The sequence below is a fragment of the Trachypithecus francoisi genome, unplaced genomic scaffold (genome assembly GCF_009764315.1).
Source record: "Trachypithecus francoisi isolate TF-2019V2 unplaced genomic scaffold, Tfra_2.0 Lachesis_group13, whole genome shotgun sequence".
Classification (NCBI taxonomy): domain Eukaryota; kingdom Metazoa; phylum Chordata; class Mammalia; order Primates; family Cercopithecidae; genus Trachypithecus; species Trachypithecus francoisi.
The window spans coordinates 111,049,705-111,070,436 of NW_022681458.1; the positions used below are offsets into that span (position 1 = coordinate 111,049,705).

Genomic DNA, 20,732 nt, shown 5'->3' on the forward strand with positions numbered 1-20,732 from the left:
CTAGGTGTAATCCTGATTGACAACAGCCCATCTTGCTTATTCTTGAATTTAAAAAGAAAACTTCCCATTTAAAAGAATGTGTTACTCACAATCCATGAATGTTTTCAGGTTTTCTTACAAAGGGCTATGCAGAGAGGAAAATCTGTGTAATATTCTCTAAAGGATTCTCAATGTATTTCCAATGATCAGCTTTACCTATATTAAAAAAAAAAAAAAAACTTACTAAAAATACCTGCTATCCCATTTCTCTGTGCTCTTTCAAAATTGAAAAACTTTCCCCATGTTTTAATAAAATATAAAGCCTTCATCCTCTGATTTTAAAAAATTAAGTCTGGTTTTCAGGTTTTTGGGGAATACCTGGGACACCTATAGCACAACATTTGTTGGGAATAAAATGAAGGAAGGGAAGAGAATATCCTGTGGTTCTGAAGACTTTATAAAAGCCTTGAAACCATCTGTGAGAATGCCTCCCTACACTGAGAATTTTACAGAACGCAGCTCAAATCTTTCAAGATGCAAAGCGCTTTAAAACAGATGGGAGCGTGTTCAGCATCAACCTTGACAAATTCAGGTTTTGTCATGTGAATGAATGAATGCTTCCACTCTTGAGAATGCTAGACCTTGAACATCCAAATTGAAGTAGGGTGGCAGAAAATTATCTTTGTCTTTTTCTCTCTCCTTCCACTTTCCATCCCATCCTCATTCCCTCTTTAAATTTTTAACAGATTAACTGAATGACTTCAACCAAAAAAAAAAAAAAAATCTAATGAAAAAGCCTCTTCAGAAGCACTGTGGGATTTCTCACTCATCCCCATCTGCACTCCCTAGAAGGGCAGCTCTTTGCTTTATGACCGTGTATTGATCTCTAATATCTTTCTTGAGCCTTGTTTCTTCTTTGCCTCCTACAGGCAAAGGGTGAGAGTTAGATAATAGTATTAATTTTCCAGACATCTGCACATGTTTTAATGGCCTTTTGAAGTTTGAAAATAGTTTCTCTTGAGCTCACCACAGGGCTAAAATGCCATTAAGGTCTAGATTGCAACAATACATAACAATCATAGCTGTAGTGCTCTGCTTGGCAATGAAAAGAAAGCTAATTTATTTTAGTGGAGATCTGAATTAACGAAAGTTCCTTAGCCAACCAGGGCCAGTGACTCCAGGTTCTAGAGGTAAATGGCAGAACTCAGGATCCCTGAAATTCACCCATTCCTGTTCACACATGTAGGAAGTCAGAGCCACAACAGGAGGGCTCCATGCCACATGCAACGTGAGACAGAGGATTGGGGAGCAGTGAGGTTTATAACCAAGTTTTAACCATAGACCATTTTTTTCACATCAAGGAAGCCTATGGTCCCCTTCTCAGAATAATGCTTTTAATACATAAAAGACATAAGATTATAAAGAAAGCCAATTACATTGAAGTACAGTTGCCAAAATATTGGAAAAACATATATGACATGGTAACACACATGATTTTTAAATAGTGATGCACATATACAACATTTAGAGGTATTTTCAACAACTATAGTATGATAAAATATCTGTAATTTCTGTTGGAGACAAAGTCACAAGTTTATAGCACTGTAGTTTGATGCCTCCATTCATAACTGAAGGAAATACTGAATTTTGGTTCAAGTTTAATGAAACTAAAGATGCATTTTTTTCCCTCCAAGTTTATAAATGTCTTGAATTTGGGTGGACGCAGTGGCTCACGCCTGTAATCCCAGCACTTTGGGAGGCCGAGGCAGGCGGATCACGAGGTCAGGAGATCAAGAACATCCTGGCTAACGCGGTGAAACCCCATCTCTACTAAAAATACAAAAAATTAGCCGGGCGTGGTGGTGGGTGCTTGTAGTCCCAGCTGCTTGGGAGGCTGAGGCAGGAGAATGGCCTGAACCCGGGAGGCAGGGTTTGCAGTGAGCCAAGATCGCACCACTACACTCCACCGTAGGCAACAGAGCAAGACTCCGTCTCAAAAGAAAAAAAAAAAAAAAAAATTAATGTCTTGAATTCTAGGTCACACTCTGTCACCCAGGCTGGAGTGTAGTGTCACAATCTCGGCTCGGTGCAACCACCACCTCCCGGGTTCAAGTGATCTTCCCACCTCAGGCTCCCCAGTAGCTGGGACTACAGGTGCACACCACCATGCCCAGCTAGTTTTTGTGTTTTGTTTTTGTTTTTATGGTGGAGATGGGATTTCACTATGTTGGCAAGACTGGTCTCAAACCCCTGACCTCAGTTAATCTGCCTGCCTTGGCCTCCCAAAGTGCTGGAATAACAGACATGAGCCACTGCGCCCGGCCCTATTCATGGATTCCTGAGGTCTTATGTCAGAAACTCCTGAGAATCTTCTTTATTCATGTCCTAGAAATTGTAAGTCTGTAGAGACAGGGCAATTGCTCAGATTATTCTTCCTATACAGAATGTAACATTAGGTCTGGGTATGGTGTCATGCCAGTAATCCTAACACTTTGGGATTCAAGGTATCCACGCTGCCGAGGCAGGTGGATCACTTGAGCCCAGTAGTTGGAAACCAGCCTGGTCAACATGGCAAAACCCCACCTCTACAAAAAATACAAAAATTAACCAGACATGGTGGCATGTGCCTGTAGTCTCAACTACTCAGAAGGATGAGGCATGGGGATTGTTTGAGCTAGAGAGGTGGAGGCCACAATGAGCCACGATCGTGCCACTACACTCCAGTCTGGGCAACGGGGTGAGACCCTGTCTTAAAAAAAAGAAAAAGAAAAAGAATTTAACATTAACCTTTAGAAAATATTTGGATAAATTTGCTTTATATTTGATGTCATTCCCAAGCATTTCTTAGTGAAGCATGTACTCTGAGTTGTCTTCCTAAGAGTAGGGGTGGGTTCTGTAGACACAAACCACACTGGTATTTTCTTGGCCATCATACGGTCAGTTGTGGGTGAAGCAGCACTGGAGGCTTCATTACTCCTCCTTTATGTAGAGCTACCTGGCCAGGTGCTGGGGACCCTTCCAGAGGCACTGACATTATCCCCTGCTTATCCAGTTGGCCAAGGTTAATCTGACATCTGAAGCTCTCTGATAGGAAAGGAAAAACAGTTTCCCGGAGAATTGTGAGTTGCTCTTAGAATTCACCATTGGTCTCTCATGGAGCACAGTTTTAAGGGAGAATAAGTTCAAATTAACCTCGTTACACACAAAAACATCAGGGAATTTCTTAAGATTTGAGAAAAGTGAGATTTAAAACCAGGAATTTTTTTATTATTATTTCTTATAACATACTAGAGGAACTAATTTAGCTTGTCCCATTACATAGTGATAAACCAGCATCTGATAGCAGCAGCCTGTGTGATAAAATGATTATGGCAGCAGTGAGAAAGAATCTAATAAGGAAATTAATCTGTAGATTCCAATTCTGTAAGAGCCAACATCGATCAACATAAATGTAAATAATGAGATCATATTGAGAACTACCTGATTCCTTCAGATGATTCTGGAGTCTAGTGACAGATTCAAGAAGTAAATGTGAAAAGGAATTTAAAACTCCCACAGTCACTCCATGGACCAACAGCAGACTACATGGTACTTTGGTGCCATGTGGCATAGTCTATCTTGGTCCTGGGTAAAACAAGTAAGAAAGAAGTTGTTTAAGGATTTTCATATTGTAAGATATGTGTTGCCAGTACCACGCGGTGACAGTATAACAGTTGTAATTATACTTAGTAATTATAGACATTTGCAGTTCAAGGAAGGGAACAGGAGAAATGTAATGCTCTTCTTTATTTGTATCTTTGAGAGGTCGTGTCTAGATAGTGCTGTGGCAAAGGAAACTGTCAGTTCCTGGAGATTGATCAGGAAGGATTATATGGAGTATAATTCTTAAGTCTTCATTTGCCATTTTATAAACCTTCATTGATTGTCTGCCCAGGCGTTTTACTAAGAGCTGGTCCATAGCTCTGTGTCATATGAGGGACCATGGGTAGTAACAGGACAAGTGTTATCCAAGTTAGCTTCAAGATCAGGAAAACTGAGGAGTGTTCAGGCAAGTGAGGCAGGGCAGAAATGTCAGGTGGGTGAGCAGAGAGGGAAGAATAGGAAGACACTAGCTCTGCTCACCATCACAGGAGGCCATCTTGTAAGGGAACCAGTGTTCCACCTCAGCAGGGAAGTCCTCCCATACTTCCTTTCAAGGGAGCAGTGCCTTTCAGGGCACGGACGGCCCTCCTGCGGAGACAGGAAAGGAAATCCATTGAAACAAGCAGAGGCTTCCAGCAAGCTGCTTCCAACATTCTAACTGTAAAGCAACTGTGACTCTGCATTGGCAAAATGAACCTCCTGGAGTTTTTACCTATCCCCTCTTCCCCTTGCTACTTGTGTTTGTTCTACCTCAGCTGAACACTCTGCTGTTGACTTTGCACTTTCTTTTTTTTTTTTTTTGAGGCGGAGTCTCGCTCTGTCGCCCAGACTGGGGTGCAGTGGCCGGATCTCAGCTCACTGCAAGCTCCGCCTCCCAGGTTTACGCCATTCTCCTGCCTCAGCCTCCGGAGTAGCTGGGACTACAGGCGCCCGCCACCTCGCCCGGCTAGTTTTTTTTTGTATTTTTTAGTAGAGACGGGGTTTCACCGTGTTAGCCAGGATGGTCTCGATCTCCTGACCTCGTGATCCGCCCGTCTCGGCCTCCCAAAGTGCTGGGATTACAGGCTTGAGCCACCGCGCCCGGCCGACTTTGCACTTTCTTTAGCTTGCTGACAAAAGGGTGATTCTTCAGTGGAGGTGAATCTCTGAGCCCCACAAATTGTGCCCCAGGCCCTAAAAACAGATAACAGTCTTCAAGCATTTAATTAAACCCTCACCACAACCTTATGAATCCAAGAGCTCTATCTCTTGAATTTGAAATCACCAGTAAGCCCCTGAGAGCTAGTATTGGTATTATGGTCCCTAAAGGAAATGAAGACTCAAAAGATGAAGTGGCTTGCCCGCCCTAGTCACACAAAGCCAGGATTTAAACCCAAGATTATGACGACACCTGTGGTCACCTGCTTTCCTGCTTCCCTGGTTATGGATATAGCCATGGAGAGGGAAGCTCATTCGTGAGGCTGAACTCAGGATTTCTCCTGCATGTTGAAAAGCTAGTTGTATAGTTATTATCCTCTTTGTTTTAAATATGTTGGCTATAATGGAGAATTTTGGTCTGTTGGATTCCAGTCAATTGAGGTATTTTGATAAGGCAGTTAACATTAGCCACAGTGTGTGGACCTGGGCTTTGCTCCAGTGTAGAGCTTGATGATGCACTGGGCTTGGTGACGTCTTCTGTGACTCAACCATTGGCTTCTTGAATAACTAATTCACATGTTACACAATGACTAAATTTTTGTGCATTCAAGTTTAAGGGCATCTGATTTCCTTAGTTTTCTACCAATAGGAAAGGGTTTATGAAATAAATTTACCATCCCACATGAAATAGCTAAACAAAACAGTATAGATTTATATGTAATAAATGTTTTTAAACCCCTGGAATTATTAACATGGGGCATTTAAGGAGAAATATTTGTAGTCTCCAACCCACAGTCTAAGAAAAAAATTGTTGTCTTTAAAATCGGCTGAATACTAACAAGTGTTCAAAGCAAACCCTTAATTTTACCATAATAATTACTCTTGGGAATCTGAACTTCCCCACAGTTTCTCAAATGAGTCTAAGAGCAGCTTCTTCTCTCTGTAATGCTCATTTCTTTGTAATAGTTATTTATAGATCCATAACCAATTTCTCTGAAAAATAAGAACTCATTTTTGGTATTCTCTGAGATTGCAAATACCACACATGGTATATAATATGAAAGGAAAGCTCAGAGAAAGATAACTTTGCATCTTGAAAAAAGTTTCCATCAAAGTCGTTTATGAAAATTAATAAATCTTTAGGGATTTAAGAAGGCAGAATAATTTTAGGATTATGGTAACTACGGACTGTCTCAGAAGAAAATAGAGAGATTATGTTATTTATATTTATGCATCGAATATCTGCTTAATACTTCACAATTTCCACTTAGGAGATTAGGAATTTCTCTTCGCCTTCTTTCTGGGTGCCTGCTTCACAGATTCACATTGTTTACCGAACTCCAGACATGCTTGATTAGAACAGAGTGTTGCCTGTCTGTAGAGTCTGAAGCAAAAACATTGGAAACATTGTTTTATGTCTTGGGGAAGATATGCGTTTTTAGTGAAATTTCTGATGCAGTTGTAACTTCCTAATCTGTTATACAAATGTTTGCAATGTCATAGCCATGCACTTTTCTCTGAGATGTTACAATCCCATCTTTACTCAACTCAGATGATTTGCTGGGGAAATCGATGAGTAGTTTTGAGTTGAAAGTCTAAGATCACTTCTATCTCAAATTCTGTTTTCAGAAGCTTCCCCAAATATGCCTGAAAAAGAAACCTGCAAAATTGAAGTTTAAGTATAGGATACATTTAACAAACTAATAGAAAAATAAAAATAAATCCACTTGACTTGATGAATCCTGCGTATTAGCTGGAAACTGCCATTTGCCAAGAAATGATTTAGCTTAGTGAAATGTATTTTGCAGCTAATCCTTTAATGTCTGTTTTACATATTACCCTTCCCACTGTTAATATTGAACAATGTTGTAAGCTAGTAATTTTATGCCCTATATTTCAAATTGCTATTAGGAAGCCACATAAATAACAATTTTCAACTGCTCATTTATAATACCATGAGGCATTTCTTATCATGGGGTAAAGTAACAGTGGATTTAAAAAACTACTTTGGGGATAAAGCTACAGGGAAACCATGATGCGGATCTGTAGCAACAAAGCCTATAAGGCAAACTGAAGTAATAAGTTGGAAACCCTGATAATGCACAACTTAGTATTAACCAGCAAGGGAAGTGAGACAATGGGCTTTCATTGAACATTCAGCCAGAGATTGCATTTATGTAATGCATCTTCACAAATGTTTTAAAATGAATGGGACTCCAGCAACATGTCCCATTAAAACCAGGACGTTGAGCTGTAAAGTACAAATGAGTGCACATCACGAAAGTCATTTTCATCAACACTCTGATCTCTTTATTCTCCCAGCCCCCATGCAGCAGAATACTGTGAGAGTCAATATTGCAGGCTATGAAGGTCCCAGTGATTATGTAATCTCTCAAACTCTGAATTTCATTTGTTCTAATCTTTCCTTTAATAATGTAAGTAAGTACCCATCTTATAAATAATTCTACATATATATATATATATATATATTTTTTTTTTTTTTTTTTTTTTTTTTTTTTTTGGTTTTCCAAAACACTGACATGGCATTTTCCCTTCTTTGGAGGTTATCTTCCAGAGTGGAGTGATAATCGTTTGATATTAATGTCTCCTCATTGTAGTTACAAGAGCAGGGCCCACGTATGGTTTCTTGCTGACCATCTGGATAACATATGGAACCCTTTGGTGTCACAGGAGGAGTCACTGCCTGTCTTCAGGATTACCAATTATGGATCTCTGGAGTGCTAGTGGCTCTTTGCTAGCATGCAGCATAATTGAGGTCCCTGGACTGACCCCCTGCGTCCCCAGCCACCCCTTTTGGGAAGAAGCATACCAAGAAGGCATCAAAGCTGTGTGAATGTCCACTGTGTCTACATTTCTTCCCAGAGACCCATCTGTAGTCTCTTCCTCTAGACCTTTCCTTTCTGTGCATAGATAAGAGTAATGGAGGCCCACAGCCAAGGCCAGCATTGGGAAAAGTATGGGGTAGACAAAAGAGTAGAGGAAACCATGTATTTCAGAGAAAGTGATGGACTCAGATCCTAATTCAGCTACTTACTTGCTCACTGTGTGACTTGACCCAAGTTCCTGATTGCTGAGACGTTATCTCTCACCATTCTCCTCTTGAACTTGCCTCTATGGTCTTGCTAAACTTTTTGCAGAAAATGTCACATTCTCTCTCTTCTCTGGACCTTTTCATATGCTCTTCTGAGAAAGACCTTTCTTTCTTTTTTGACCCCTGCTTTGGCCTGAATGTTTGTATCTTCCCCCAAATTCGTATGTTGAAATCTTAACCCCCAAGGTGATGGCATTAGGAGGCAGGGACTTTGGGAAGCTATTAGATCACGAGCATGAGAGCTCTTATGAATGGGACAGTGCCCTTGTAAAAGAGTCCTCAGAAAGCTGCCTTGTCCTTTTCACCACATGAGGATACAGTGAGAATGTGCCATCTATGAACCAGAAAATAGGCCCTCCCCAGACACTGGATCTGCTGGCACCTTGATCTTGGACTTCACAGCCTCCAAAACTGCAAGAAATACATTTCTATTGTTTATGAGCCACCCATTTTGTGGTATTTTGTTTTACCAATTGAAAAGACTAAGACAGCCCCTCTCCTGAGTCATCATTTCTCCGTAACATCTCTTAGCTGTGCTAAGACTTAGCTACAGCTTCCCTAGGAGAAGCCCCGGAACCCCTCTGCTGAGGGTTCCCACAGCATACTATGTTGCAGGTGCCTGCTCAGCCTGTCCCATGAGCACCTTGATGCAGGGAGTGTGCTTGTTCGTCATTGTACCCCAACATTCAAACATGGGTAAGACAATATAGTGGCAGAGAATGAGGTTCCATAGGGGCAGCCCTTAAGTTCATGTCCAGGTTCAAATCCTTGGCTTGATAGTTACTTAGCCCCTCTTGTCCCTCAGTTTTCTCATTTGAAAAATGGAGTTGATAAGAGTTTCTACCTCACAAAGTGACCATAAGGATAAAATAAGGAAAAATAATGCATATCACCTTCATCACGGCGGACGGGAGGCAGGACTAGATTGCAGCTCCAGACAGAGCAGCATGCGGAGGCTCGCATTATGAATTTTAGCTCCAGATCGACTGCAAGAACAAACTAGCAATCCCGAGAGGACTCACAGACCCTGCAAAGGAAGCCACTGCTCCTGCAGGACCCAGGAGATGCCCCAAATACTGTGAGTGTCCCAACTGCGGAAGTGGGAAAGCGAGACCCTCCTCTCCCAAACACACACCCCCACTGGAGAAGCTGAAGGTCTGTTTGTGGGAGAAGTTTCTGACTTTACCTGGAGCTGAGTCAGTTTAGAGAGCTGAGTGAAATACAGGGGTGGAAGAAGCAGCAGAAAGGCCCTGGGAGTTTGCTGTGTCCCCTAACAGCACATTTCTGCATGGCACCACAGGGATCCATCAGGAGGGTGGCCAGAGGAGCAGGGGGTAAAACTCCACAGGAAGAAGGAAATCTCTAGCTGAGCTTTGTAACAATTGGAACAGGGCCAGAGGCCTCCTGGCCAGAACTCAGAGGAGGGTGCAGATCTGGTGTGCAGGGGAAGAACCAAGCCTTTTTTCTTTCTCAGCTGGAAGGTGGGTAGCCTGGGGCAAGTTTTCAAGCCTGTCTCACCTTCTGCCTGGAAACAGACTCAGGGCTGTTGAAGGGGCGGGGGCAGGGTGAGACGGAGCATGGTCGGAGTGAGACCGGCCCTTTGGTTTGCGTGGGAGCTGGGTGAGTCCTGTAACTGCCAGCTTTCCCCCACTTCCCTGACAACCTTCATGACTCAGCAGAGGCAGCCATAATCCTCCTAGGCACACAACTCCAGTGACCTGGGATTCTCGCCCCCATCCCCTACAGCAGGGGCAGTAAGATTCACCCAAGGAGAGTCTGAGCTGACATGTGCCTAGCCCCATCCCCACCTGATGGTCCTTCCCTATCCACCCTGGTAGCAGAAGACAGAGGGTACATCATCTTGGGAGTTATAGAGCCCTGCCCACCGCTGGTCCCTTTCCACACTAATATGGCTGATGCTTTCTGGAAAGTGCCACCTCCTAGGAGGAGGTCAACCAACATAAAAATCGAACATTAAACCACCAAAGCTAAGGACCCTCATGGAGTCCACTGCACTCCCCTGCTGCCTCCACCAGAATAGGTGCTAGTATCCACGGCTGAGAGACCCATAGACATTTCACTTACAGGACTCTGTGCAGACAACCCCCAGTACCCGCCTGGAGCCAGGTAGACTCACTGGGTGGCTAGACCTGGAAGAGAGACAATAATCACTGCAGTTCACTGCAGTTTTGCTTACAGGAAGCCACATCCATAGGAAAAGGAGAGTACTACATCAAGGGAATACCCATGGGACAAAAGAACCTGAACAACAGCCTTCAGCCCTAGACATTCACTCTGACAGAGCCTACCCAAATGAGAAGAAACCAGAAAACCAACCCTGCTAATATGACAAAACAAGGCTCTTTAACACCCTCCAAAAAAATCGCATTAGTATACCAGCAATGGATCCAAACCAAGAAGAAATCCCTGATTTACCTGAAAAAGAATTTAGGAGGTTAGTTATTAAGCTAATCAGGGAGGGACCAGAGAAGGCAAAGCCTAATGCAAGGAAATCCAAAAATGAACACAAGAAGCGAAGGGAGAAATATTCAAGGAAATAGATAGCTTGGAAAACAATCAAAAATTCAGGAAACTTTGGAAACACTTTTAGAAGTACAAAATGCTCTGGAAGTCTTAGCAATAGAACTGAAAAAGTAGAAATAAGAAATTCAGAGCTTGAGGACAAGGTCTTCAAATTAACTGAATCCAACAAAGACAATGAAAAAAAGAATAAGAAAATATGAACAAAGCTGCCAAGAAGTCTGGGATTATGTTAAACAACCAAACATAAGCATAATCAGTGTTCCTGAGGAAGAAGAGAATTCTAAGAGCTTGGAAACATATTTGGGGGAATAATCCAGGAAAACTTCCCCGGCCTCACTAGAGACCTAGACATCCAAATACAAGAAGCACAAAGAATACCTGTAAAATTCATCACACAATGATCTTTGCCTAGGCACGTTGTCATCAGGCTATGCAAAGTTAAGATGAAGGAAAGAATCTTAAGAGCTCTGAGACAGAGGCACCAGGTAATCTATAAAGGGAAACCTATCAGATTAACAGCAGATTTCTCAGCAGAAACCCTACAAGCTAGAAGGGATTGGGGCCCTATCTTCAGCCTCTTCAAACAAAATTTTCAGCCAAGAATTTTGTATACAGTGAAACTAAGCATTATAGATGAAGGAAAGATATAGTATTTTTCAGACAAACAAATGCTGAGATAATTCGCCATCACCAAGCCACCACTATAAGAGCTGCTAAAGAGACCTCTAAATCTTGAAACAAATCCTGGAAACGCATCAAAACAGAACCTCTTTAAAGCATAAATCACACAGGACTTATAAAACAAAATACAAGTTAAAAAGCAAAAACAACAAACAAAAAAAAAACAAGTACACAGGCAACAACGAGCCCAATGAATGCAATGGTACCCCTCACATTTCAATACTAACATTGAATGTAAATGGCCTAAATGCTCCACTTAAAAGATAAAGAACCACAGAATGGATAAGAACTCACCAACCAACCATCTGCTGCCTTCAGGAGACTCACCTAACCCATAAGAGCTCACATAAACTTAAAGGGATGGAAAAGGACATTTCATCCAAATGGACACCAAAAGTGAGCAGGAGTAGCTATTATCAGATCAGGCAAAACAAACTTTAAAGCAACAGCAGTTAAAAGAGACAGAGACATTATATAATGGTAAAGACCTTGTCTGACAGGAAAATATCACAGTCCTAAACATACATGCACATAACACTGGGGCTCCCAAATTCATAAAACAATTACTGATAGACCTAAGAAATGAGATAGACAACAACCCAATAATAGTGGGGGACTTCAATACTCCACTGACAGCACTAGACAGGTCATCAAGACAGAAAGTCAACAAAGAAACAATGGATGTAAACTATACCTTGGAATAAATGGACTTGACAGATTTATACAGAACATTTCATTCAACAACCACAGAATACGTGTTCTATTCAATAGTGCGTGAAACTGTCTCCAAGATAGACCACATGATAGGCCATAAAATGAGTCTCAGTACATTTAAGAAAATTGAAATTATATCAAGCACTCTCTCAGACCACAGTGGAATAAAACTGGAAATCAACTCCTAAAGGAACCTGCAAAACCATGCAAATACACAGAAATGGTACAGCCTGCTCCTGAGTGAGCATTGGGTCAAAAACGAAATCAAGATGGAAATAAAAAATTCTTTGAACTGAATGACAATAATGACAAAATCTATCAAAACCTTGGGGATACAGCAAAGGCAGTGCTAAGAGGAAATTTCATAGCCCTAAATGCCTACATCAAAAAGACTGAAAGAACACAAACTGATACTGTAAGGTCACACCTCAAGGAACTACAGAAACAAGAACAAATCAAACTCAAACTCAGCAGTAGAAAGGAAATAACCAAGATCAGAGCAGAACTAAATGAAACTGAAACAAAAAAATACAAAAGATAAAAAGATAAATGAAACAAAAAACTGGTTCTTTGAAAAGATAAATAAAATTGATAGACCATTAGCAAGATTACCAAGAAAAGAAGAGAGAAAATCCAGATAACCTCACTAAGAAACAAAACAGGAGACATTACAACTGACACTACTGAAATACAAAAGATCAATGAAGGCTACTATGAACACCTTTATGCACATAAACTAGAAAACCTAAAAGAGATGGATAAATTCTTGGAAAAATACATCCCTCTTAGCTTAAACCAGAAAGAATTACCAGAAATACCCTGAACAGACCATTAACAAGCAGTGAGAATGAAGTGGTAATTTAAAAATTACCAACAACAAAAATAGTTCAGGACCAGGTGGATTCACAGCAGAATTCTAACTGAAATTCAAAGAATTGGTGCCAATCCTTTTGACACTATTCCACAAGAAACAGAAAGAAGGAACCTTTCCTAATTCATTATATGAAGCCAGCATCACCCTAATACCAAAACCAGGAAAGGATATAACCAAAAAAGAAAACTACTGACCAATATCCTTGATGAACATAGATATGCTAAAATTTTTAGCAAAATACTAGCTAACCGAATCCAACAACAGAACAAAAAAACGATTCACCATGTTCAAGTGGGTTTCATACCAGGAATGCAGGGATAGTTTAACATACACAAGTCAATAAATGTGATACACCCCATAAACAGAATTGAAAACAAAAATCACATGATCATCTCAATAGATACAGAAAAAGCATTCAGCAAAATCTGGCATCCTTTATGATTAAAACTCTTAGCAAAATCAGCATATAAAGGACATACCTTTATGTAATAAAAGCCATCTATGACCATCCCACAGCCAACATAATACTGAATGGGGAAAAGTTGAAATCATTCCCTCTAAGAACCAGCACAAGACAAGGATACCCACTCTCACCACTCCTCTTCAACATAGTGCTGGAAATCCTAGCCAGAGCAATCAGACAAGAGAAAGAAATAAAGGACATCCAAATTGGTAAAAAGGAAGTCAGACTGTCACTGTTTGCTGACGATATGATCATTTACCTTGAAAATCCTAAGGACTCCTCCAGAAAGCTCCTATAACTGATAAAAGAATTCAGCAAAGTTTCCAGATACAAGATTAATGTACACAAATGAGTAGCTCTCTTATATACCAACAGCAACCAAGTGGAGAATCAGATCAAGAGCTCAACCCCTTTTACAATAGCTGCAAAAAAATTAAATACTTAGGAATATACCTAACCAAGGAGTCAAAAGGCCTCTACAAGGGAAACTACAAAATAAATCATGGATGACACAAACAAATAGAAACATATCCCATGCTCATGGATGAGTAGAATCAATATTGTGAAAATGACCATACTACCAAAAGCAATATACAAATTCAGTGCAATCCCCATCAAAATACCACCATCACTCTTCACAGAATTAGAAAAAAACAATTCTAAAATTCATATGGAACCCAAAAAAAGAGCCTGCATAGCCAAAGCAAGACTAAACGAAAAGAACAAATCTGGAGGCATCACACTACCCAATTTCAAACTATACTATAAGACCATAGTCACTAAAACAACATGGCACTGGTATAAAAATAGGCACATAGACCAAAGGAACAGATTAGAGAACCCAGAAATAAACCCAAATACTTACAGCCAAGTGATCTTAGACAAAGCAAACAAAAACATAAAATGGGGAAAAGATACCCTTTTCAACAAATGGTGCTGAGATAATTGGCTAGCCGCATGTAGGAGAATAAAACTGGATCCTTATCTCTCACCTCATACAAAAATCAACTCAAGATGAATTAAGGACCTGAAACTATAAAAATTCTAGAAGATAACGTTGGAAAACCCCTTCTAGACATTGGCTTAGGCAAGGATTTCATGACCCAGAACCCAAAAGCAAATGCAATAACAACGAAGATAAATAGCTGGGACCTAATTAAACTAAAGAGCTTTTGCACAGCAAAAGGAACAGTCCGCAGAGTAAACAGACAACCCACAGACTGGGAGAAAATCTTTACAATCTATACATCTGACAGAGGACTAATATCCGGAATCTACAATGAACTCAAATAAATCAGTAAGAATAAAACAATCCCATCAAAAAGGGGTAAGGACATGAATAGAAAATTCTCAAAAGAAGATATACAAATGAGCAACAAACATGTGAAAAAATGCTCAATATCACTAATGATCAGGGAAATGCAAATCAAAACCACAATGCAATACCACCTTACTCCTTCAAGAATGGCTATAATGAAAAAAACAGTAGATATCAGAGTGGATGTGGTGAAGAGGGAACACTTCTACACTGCTGATGGGAATGTGAACTAGTACAACCACTATGGAAAACAGTATGGAGATTCTTTAAAGAACTAAAAGTAGGGCCGGGCGCGGTGGCTCACACCTGTAATCCCAGCACTTTGGGAGGCTGAGGCGGGTGGATCACAAGATCAGGAGATTGAGACCATCCTGGCTAACACAGTGAAACCCCATCTCCACTAAAAATACAAAAAATTTAGCTGGGCATGGTGGCGGGTGCCTGTAGTCCCAGCTGCACGGGAGGCTGAGGCAGGAGAATGGCGTGAACCCGGGAGGCGGAGCTTGCAGTGAGCCAAGATCACGCCACTGCACTCCGGCCTGGGAGACAGTGAGACTCTGTCGCAACAAAATAAAAAAAAAAAAAAAGAAAGAAATAACTAAAAGTAGAACTACTATTTGATCCAGCAGTGCCACTACTGGGTATCTACCCAGAGGAAAACAAATCATTATTCGAAAAAGATACTTGCACACACATTTATAGCAAAGTTCACAACTGGAAAATCATGGAACCAACCCAAATGCCCATTAGTCAATGAGTGGAGAAAGAAACTGTGGTATATATACACAATGGAATACTACATAGCCATGAAAAGGAAGAAATTAACAGCATCTGCAGTGACCTGGATGAGATTGGAAACTATTATTATAAGTGAAATAACTCACGAATGGAAAACCAAACACCCTGTGTTCTCACTGATATGTGGGAGCTAAGCTATGAGGATGCAAAACATAAGAATGATAGAATAGAGTTTGAAGACTTGGCAGGAAGAGTGGGAAGGGAGCACGGGGTAAAAGATGACAAATATGGTGCAGTGTATACTGCGTGGGTGATGAGTGCACCAAATTCTCAGAAATCACCACTAAAGAACTTACTCATGTAACCAAATACCACCTGTACCTCAATATGGAAAATTAAAAATAAAACAAAATATTGAATTAAATTTTTAAAAAATAGTAATAATGTAAACACTTAGCACAAGACCTAGCCTGCAAGTGAGCACTCCATAAATGTTCAATGTTTTTTTGCATAGTTTTATTTTTTCAGTTAGGTCCAAATTTACATATGGAATTATGCTTCAATGGAAAGAATGGAGAGATCTAAAAAGCAAATGAAATTGACAATACCAATCAAATACCGATAGTAATAACAATGGAATAATAATAAGGAAAGCGTGATTTTGAGTAAATGAATGAATGATGTTTAAGTCTAGCAAACAAAGATATCACATTGTATTTAGAGGTAATGATTTTTTAATTCTATGCAGTTCATTTTACTGTCTGATTAATTGTTATTGTTATTTTAATAAGTTGTCTATAGCAAACCATCATTAACCAGATTTAACTGGGTAGAATTAAGAGCATGAACTCTGCAGTCAGACTGTCCAGGGTTCAGATACTATTTATGTGACATTAGGCAAGATTTTTTTAGCTCCGTATGTCAGTTTTTTCACCTGTAAGACAGGTATGGTAGTTCTTACTGTAGATTGTAATGAGGATTTAAAAGGATAACATATGTGAAACACATATTTAGTGCTAAAAAGAGCTCAATAAGTGTTCACAGTTATTATTGTTGCTGTTATTATTATTATTTCCTTCCAAATTATCTGCCTCTAAAGCAGAACCTGGGAAGGAAAATCACCAAGGCAACATAATTCACTTGATGGGAGTTGCTCAAATTGTGGGCTTAACATTTAGACAGAAATAAGCTACTTCCATAGGATTTGCCTTGTCAAAGAAAGCAATGATGGTATCACGTCCCTCCCTTCATAGAAAAAGCAAGCAGAATATGATAGGAAGAGCTTGGACTTAGAAGGAAGCAGGTCTGGGACAGAATCCTGGCTCTCCTGCTTCCTGAAATATATGTAGCATTGTGACTTCAGATGCCTTTCTTCTCTTCTGTCATCTTGGGTTCTTCATCTCTAAAAACTAAGATGACAGCTTCTTCCACACAGTAGTATGAAGATTCATGAGATTAGAATAGGGGAAGGACTTCACAGAGTGTCTCTTCCCCCCACAGAGGAAGGAGTAATTCATTTCTTCCTAATAAGTGATACATTGAACTCTAGTGACCATAAGTGGAGCTTCCGATAGGTCTGGTAAAAATAGATCAAGTTTTGGGGTTTTTTTCCCCCCACTAATTAATCCTTTCAGTTTGGTGAAATCAGAGGGAAAAAATGTGTTCCCCTACATGTAAAAGGCAAAATCTTCAGAAAGTCAGAACTTTTCAAAAATAAAGCTTGATTAAAAATGTAAAATGCAGTGTAGATAATTTTACAAAACAGCGGGGGCAATTGGAAAGCACTTATTAAAGTACCTGTTAAAGTAATTAGTGATGAAAATGGAAATTTCAGGGCACTTCTGTGTCTCTTAGATCCCAGAATAGGCTCAGGCTGTGCTGAATCACTTCCTCCCTTAGATCATATTCACAGAAGAAGACAAAAGGGAAGCTTCAGAGACTCAGGCTTGGCAAGCAAATGCGAGTCACTCTTCGGCTGTCCTCCTGCCAACAGGTCTGACTGGCCTGCCATGGGAGCCTTAACCTTCTGTCCTTTTTCTCAACATTCTGTCACTTTGCTGTTAGGTCTGAAATATTTCTGAATTTTTTTTTTTTTTTTTTTTTTGTAAAGACTTCAAACCAAGAGATTTGGGAGCTCTGCAGGAAGAGCTAAGTTCCTATTGCACAGAATATTCTCTTACATATCCTTAACTGTGTGGTGAATACACTGGCCTCCACCACCTCTAGCTGCATGGCACCCTGACTCTACTGTGATCTTGTTTGCATGTTCTGCCTTAAGAATTCTTGTATTTTTTTCTCCTTTGTGTGCTTGGTCTGCTCAGGGATATTGTCAGCTCTGTTAATGAGCTTCCTTGAGTCTCTCATAGCTCATAGTCATGACTCTGCACATAGATGCTTCAAAAAGCATAAAGCATAAATTAGTGTTGGACTAATTAGAGTGGAGGCTCTTGAGGGCAAGGTCTGCTGTTTTCATCCTCATCCATCCTCCCATTGGTGCTCACCCTGTGGGCCTCGGGGCACTGTTAATGGAATTGCAACAGATAAGGATTGGTATGAGATGCTCTGGTCATCAGTCTAAGCTGCAGAGACCATGAATAAACTTTCTAATCACCAAACCAAATGCTGCTCCTTTAGGTAGCCACTGGATAATCAGGCTGTCATGGAAGTGGGGACCCTTGAAGAAGGTTTTGAATATAGCTGTGGAATAATTGTTTCAAAAATATTTTATAACCTTGGGTCTTGGAGAAGTAGAAAAGAGATAGAGCCATATTTGCCAAGGCACCATCCAGAGCAAAACAGAATGCACTCAGGGCAGCTAAACGTTGATATGCAAGGCAAGTCCAAAAGTTGTCAGGGAAAATAATAATTCCAACAAGGACTGTTGCAGATGGCTAAAAAAAATTAGCTGTAAAACTTTCAGACACTGAAGTGAGATCAAATTATGATGGACTTTTTTTAAAGGATCTCTAGAAGAACATTCGGAAGGCACACTGTCACGTCAGCAGGAAGGCTGAATGCAGATATTATGTTTTATCTTTGTAGCCCAAAATGGAAATAATGGCATAATTAATTAAACATCAGCTTTTATCCAAAAAGATTTTGTCCTGGTCTCAAATTTTTGTGAATCTAGGAAATGACCATATAATACTCAGTTATATAATATGCTATGCAGTTATGTAATATTCAGTTTTATAATAAATTCTTAATGGAATAGAATGAAACTTGTGAAATGTGAACCTAGAGATCTGCCACAATCTCTCTTGATGGGATTCTGGAGGGACTGATGAAAAATCACACTTCTGAGTGTGGCAAAAATGTAAGTCTAGTATGTGAATAAGGCAGAACTTTGGGGTTTTTATGGAAGATCACTTGGCTTCCACAGAAAAATTATTTTCATCAGGCTCCAAGCTGTTTTAGAAAATGTCCTGGAACTTCCTTTTGGAGATCCTTATGCATACCTGTGAAATTGCCTTATTACCCAACAGAAGGAACAAAGCTTATTTACCTGAGTATGTCTGTTCAGGGTCATATTTAAAATGGTTCTCTTAAACATGCACCAAATCCTCTAGAAAGCTGAACTTAACAGGAAATCAGAGGAAGTTAGCAATATCAAAAGATACTCAGGAGATTTCATAAGAACTCACTCGAGGTTTGCTTCCCTTGTGTTGGGCTTAAAGGGCATCAAACCCTGGGCCCAGAGCCCACCTAGGACAGAGTTGAGGGAGCAGAAATGGGGCTCTAGGAAGCTTTCTAGAAGCTGTGAGGTGAGAACAGCTCTCCAAAGTGGAGACGATTTGAAAACAAAACTAAAGCTGAAAAAGCAGTAAGTTCTTTATCTGAGAAATCAACCCAACATCTGGGCCACTAGATTTGAGGGAGGGTGATCCCTAAACATGGCCAGGTCCAAATAAGCAGCCAGCCAAGTTGACAAGGCGCAGCAGAACCCAGAGAGACAGTGGGTTAGAGCAGGCGAGGACTCACCGAGATGGGGAGAGGCCGGGGCAGCTGTTGGCGTCCCTTCTCTCAGGTCAGGTGCTGAACAGTTAAAACTTCTCTTTTGTGCAGATGTTTGGCTTTCAATAGTTGGAGGGGCTGGGTTCGGTGGTTCATGCCTGTAATCCCAGCACTTTGGGAGTCCGAGGCAGGTGGATCACCTGAGGTCAGGAGTTCGAGACCAGCCTGGCCAACACGGTGAAACCCTGTCTTTACTAAATAGCCAGGTGTGGTGGTGCATACCTGTAATCCCAGCCACTCGGGAGGCTGAGGCAGGAGAATCACTTGAACCCAGGAGACAGAGGTTGCAGTGAGCCAAGATCATGCCATTGCACTCCAGCCTGGGTGACAGAGTGAGACTCTGTCTCAAAAGAAAAAAAAAAAGAGAGAGAGGAGACTAATTATATGCATGATTATGGTGGTAGATGAATTCTCTCACCAAATCTGAATGAAGAGAAGAGAACCATGGTGAAATGATCCCTTTTGTACTTTCCTCTCTACTTCTAAAGCTGAGTTAATAACTTCTAAAATCCTGACATGAAAAATTTCATACATTCCTTTTCAACCTTCAGGAAGTACATCAGTAAATGCAAAAGCTGCTCACCAATCTATTTTACTTGATTTGTCCAGCATGGTTTCTTGTGTTGCCCAAATTTCTTAGATGAGCTATTTTTTTAACCTCAACTTGCATCAATAAATAAGGACTCAGTGTCTTCCTGGCCTTAGCAATCACTGCCTTAAAATTAAGACATCACCATGGTGCTGAGTAAAAATCTAGAGGCAGAATTCTATCAAGTGCAACAAGCTTTCAATGAGCATCTGAGGAACTGAGGAAAATGAAATGGAAAACTCGGGCCCTCCAGCCCAGCTCTGAAAGGTTCAAATGCACCTCAGTCTCCAGTCTCTGCTGCCATCATTAACTAGAGAGCTGCAGAATCAGTCACTACCACCCTGAAGGGTGCACTCCACCTTCATCCTGCCAGATAAAGGACAGCCAGTCCTTGGCACAGTCTGTTGAGGGGGATATGTCTCTGCCTTGAATTACAGATACACAACTGCACAGAGAACATAAAACTGACTGACTGAAGGCAAGTGAACCCACCAAATATTACCCACCCAATGTGTAGTTCAGGCACTGACTGCCCTGGCATTGTCAGGTCCCCAAAGCTTAGCTTGGTATTTTACACCTGTATGAGGCATGCGTTCTGTTATAAATTGTGACACATCTTAGCTCTTCACATGATCTCCTAACCCCTGCCCTTGCATATAGTGACAGAAAGCAAGTCTCTTTCCTATGAAGCTAGAATCTTCAGTGGGGGTGTCACCTTGGGCTGTTGATGTAGGCACTACATATCCATGTGTAAATACCTGTATATTGGTACGTGTGTGCACATATGTACACATATGAACTATATACATAGAAACATGCATATTTCTTGAGTGGCTACCCTGTAGGCTGCAGAGAGAGATGTGTCAGCCAGGTCAGTGTCAGCAATAACAACAAACTCCAAATGAATCATGGCCCAAATTCAGTATG

General features: G+C 40.7%; 1 protein-coding gene and 2 long non-coding RNA genes across 5 annotated transcripts in view; 1 reads left to right on the top strand and 2 right to left on the bottom strand.

Moving 5' to 3' along the window:
- NCKAP5 (NCK associated protein 5) overlaps positions 1-20,732 on the top strand; it is an 881,023-nt gene that overhangs the window by 729,836 nt on the left and 130,455 nt on the right. The window lies entirely within an intron of this gene.
- On the bottom strand, positions 2,840-4,218 carry LOC117095096. Its single transcript, XR_004441812.1, has 3 exons — positions 4,102-4,218; positions 3,460-3,603; positions 2,840-3,063 (listed from the first exon to the last, which is right to left on the bottom strand). It is a non-coding gene; the product is annotated as an uncharacterized LOC117095096 (long non-coding RNA).
- The window catches only part of LOC117095095, a 44,745-nt gene continuing 30,012 nt past the window's right edge, over positions 6,000-20,732 (bottom strand). Inside the window, exon 3 of the long non-coding RNA XR_004441811.1 lies at positions 6,000-6,142. This is a non-coding gene — a long non-coding RNA (uncharacterized LOC117095095). The remainder of the gene's footprint in view (positions 6,143-20,732) is intronic.